At 43.2% G+C, this 3823-nt stretch overlaps 1 non-coding gene across 1 annotated transcript; it reads right to left on the bottom strand.

Annotated features, from left to right (window-relative positions):
* Positions 1-3024: 3024 nt before the first annotated feature.
* Positions 3025-3099, bottom strand: Trnas-cga (transfer RNA serine (anticodon CGA)). The gene has a single exon. It is a non-coding gene; the product is annotated as a tRNA-Ser (tRNA).
* Between the last annotated feature and the right edge of the window lie 724 nt (positions 3100-3823).

Raw genomic sequence — 3823 nt, 5'->3', positions numbered from 1 at the left:
GGAGAAGGGGGTTGGGAAATGGGAACTGGCTGTTGGCAAGAGATCTGCTAGAAGAAGGAGATCTTCAGACAGTTTTACTATTGGTGTTTGCAATAGATATGACCAACTGTCAGAGTATAGTGGAGAGGAAACTCTAGTAGCTGTAGATGTAGGAAGTATGCAGCAGACCTCAGCAGTTACGGTGGCTAGGGCAGTTGCAAAGTCGAAGAGAAAGAAGAAGGTACTGCTGTTAGGTAGTTCTCATGGCAGAGGTGTAGGCCAGCAGTTGCAGGAAGTGTTGGGGAGTGAGTACCAGATCACCAGCATTGTGAAGTTTAATGCAGAATTGGCTCAGGTGACTGTTAACATAGGGGGGCTATGTAGGGATTTTACTAAAGAGGATCAGGTAGTGATTGTGGGTGGGGCTCGTAATAGTATTGATAGGGATGGGGAGTATGACATAGATGGTGACCTGGAAAAGACAGCCACTCAGACTGGCAACACGAATGTGCATTTCGTGGAACTGTTTCAGCGTCACGATCGGCCTCATCTTAATACAGCCGTCAGGCGTAATAGCATGAGACTTGGGGGTTCGCTAATGACAGAAAACATGGGTCACATTTCAGTGGTGTCGGTGGAGTCTATCAGCAGGACGGGTTTCACTAGACATGGCCTGCACCTCAACAGGTATGAGAAGGGGTGGTTGGCAGAGCTTATAGGTGACAGCATAGGTGGGGGTTGTGGGATCACTCACGGGAAAATTCCTGCAGTAGTGGGTGTTAGAGCTGCACCTTTTTAGCCTGAAGTCAGCTGATAGGTATTCCTGTTTAAGCGAAGTCTCTCTAACAAAGGAACCGCTTCTGACAAAGCTTAGGTATCCGAGTAGTGAGGGAATTAGTATATTTCATCAAAATATACAAGGTATTAGGGATAAAGTTAGTGAACTGCTTATAGATGTTGACCCTGAAATTATTGGTATATCTGAACACTTCTTAAATAAGGAGATAATTCAGAGGCTTCCTTTACCAGGATACATGTTGGCTGGCAGCTTCTCTAGGGGCTCTTTGCGGTGTGGGGGAGTAGCCATGTATGTGAAAAATGGCATCCCATTTGAGTCAGTTGATGTTTAAAAGCACTGCACTGAAAAGGTGTTTGAATGTTGTGCAGGTGTGGTTAAATTTAGTGGAGCTAAACTTCTAACTGTTGTTATTTATAGATCCCCAGAGTCCGATTTCACAACATTTTTGTTAAAGCTAGAGGAGGTTCTTGGTTTACTTTATAGGAAATACAAAAAGTTAGTTATATGTGGTGACTTCAACATTAATTGTATAAGTGATTGTGCAAAGAAAAGAATGCTGGTAGACCTCCTTAATTCATATAATCTTATGCAAACCGTATTCTTTCCAACGAGAGTGCAAGGGAACAGTAGAACAACCATAGACAACATTTTTGCTCATTCCTCATTACTAGAAGGGCATTCTGTTAGCAAAGGTGAATGGCCTTTCAGATCTTGATGCACAAATTTTAACTCTAAAAGATTTTTGTGCTGCGACACATGTTAAATATAGTTATCAACTGTTTAGGAAAGCTGATCCAGTTGCTGTAGAGACCTTTGTAAACCTTATCAAGGAACAAGAGTGGCAAGATGTTTATAGTGCTGATACAGTAGACGATAAATATAATGCTTTTCTCTAGAATTTTCTCGTGCTCTTTGAAAGTGGCTTTCCGTTAGAACGTTCAAAACAGGGTACTAGCACAAACAGGCAGCCTGAGTGGCTGACTAAAAGAATAAGAATATCTTGTAGAACAAAGTGGCAATTATATCATAACGTTAGAAACAGTCAAAATCTAAATGCAGCGGCCCATTCCAAACGGTATTGTAAGGTGCTTAAAAATGTTATTAGGAAGTCAAAATGTATGTGGTATGCATATAGAATAGGCAAGTCTCAGGATAAAATTAAAACCTTATGGTCAGTCGTAAAGGAAGTGGCTGGTCTGCAGAAACAGTTCGAGGATATAGAATCAGTGCGTAGTGGGAATGTCCGTATTACTGATAAGTCTCGCATATGTACAGTATTTAATAACCACTTTCTGAATATAGCAGGTGAACTAAATAGAAACCTAGTCCCAACAGGGAATCATATAGCGCTCTTAGAAAAAAGTGTTCCGAGACTGTTACCTGAAATGCTCATCCATGATACTGACAAGAGGGAGATTGAGTTAATAATTAAATCACTAAAGACCAAGAACTCTCATGGATATGTCGGGGTATCTAGCAGAATACTGAAGTATTGTTCTATGTATGTTAGCACAGTACTTAGCCATATCTGTAACTTTTAGTTTAGGAGTGGTCAGTTTACAGACCGATTAAAGTACTCGGTAGTGAAGCCACTTTATAAAAAGGGAGACAATGATAATGTTGACGATTTTAGACCTATTTCTATGCCATCGGTGTTTGCTAAAGTTAATCGAGAAAGTTGTATATACAAGGTTATTGGAGCATTTAAATTCACATAATTTTCAGTCCAATGTACAGTTTGGTTTTAGAAATGGTTTAACAACTGAAAATGCTATATTCTCTTTTCTCTGTGAGGTTTAAATAAAAGGTTGCGAACGCTAGGTATTTTCTTTGATTTAACGAAGGCTTTTGGCTGTGTTGAGCACAAAATATTACTGCAGAAGTTAGACCATTATGGAGTAAGGGGAGTAGCTTACAATTGAAACTTCCTGGCAGATTAAAACTGTGTGCCCGACCGAGACTCGAACTCGGGACCTTTGCCTTTCGCGGGCAAGTGCTCTACCTTCTGAGCTACCGAAGCACGACTCACGCCTGGTACTCACAGCTTTACTTCTGCCAGTGCCTCGTCTCCTACCTTCCAAACTTTACAGAAGCTCTCCTGCGAAACTTGCAGAACTAGCACCCCTGAAAGAAAGGATATTGCGGAGACATGGCTTAGCCACAGCCTAGGGGATGTTTCCAGAATGAGATTTTCACTCTGCAGCCAAGTGTGCGCTGATATGAAACTTCCTGGCAGATTAAAACTGTGTTCCCGACCGAGACTCGAACTCGGGACCTTTGCCTTTCGCGGGCAAGTGCTCTACCAACTGAGCTACCGAAGCACGACTCACGCCCGGTACTCACAGCTCTACTTCTGCCAGTACCTCGTCTCCTACCTTCCACAAGTAAAGCTGTGAGTACCGGGCGTCAGTCATGCTTCGGTAGCTCAGTTGGTAGAGCACTTGCCCGCGAAAGGCAAAGGTATCGAGTTCGAGTCTCGGTCGGGCATACAGTTTTAATCTGCCAGGAAGTTTCATATCAGCGCACACTTGGCTGCAGAGTGAAAATCTCATTCTGGAAACATCCCCCAGGCTGTGGCTAAGCCATGTCTCCGCAATATCCTTTCTTTCAGGGGTGCTAGTTCTGCAAGGTTCGCAGGAGAGCTTCTGTAAAGTTTGGAAGGTAGGAGACGAGGTACTGGCAGAAGTAAAGCTGTGAGTACCGGTAGCTTCGGTAGCTCAGTTGGTAGAGCACTTGCCCGCGAAAGGCAAAGGTCCCGAGTTCGAGTCTCGGTCGGGCAGACAGTTTCAATCTGCCAGTAAGTTTCATATCAGCACACACTCCGCTGCAGAGTGAAAATCTCATTCAGCTTACAATTGGTTCGCCTCTTACTTCAAGAACAGAAAGCAGAAGGTAATTCTCCTCAATATTGAGAGTGGTAGCGATGTTCAGTCCCAATGGGCCACTGTTAAGTGGGGCGTTCCCCAAGGGTCGGTGCTGGGGCCACTGCTGTTTCTTATTTATATAAACGATATGCTTTCTAGTATCACAGGTGATTCAAAAATA

This window comes from Schistocerca serialis, chromosome 3 (genome assembly GCF_023864345.2).
Source record: "Schistocerca serialis cubense isolate TAMUIC-IGC-003099 chromosome 3, iqSchSeri2.2, whole genome shotgun sequence".
Lineage (NCBI taxonomy): Eukaryota > Metazoa > Arthropoda > Insecta > Orthoptera > Acrididae > Schistocerca > Schistocerca serialis.
The sequence above is the reverse complement of the archived record's forward strand: the minus strand, read 5'-3'. Positions and strand labels throughout refer to the sequence as shown.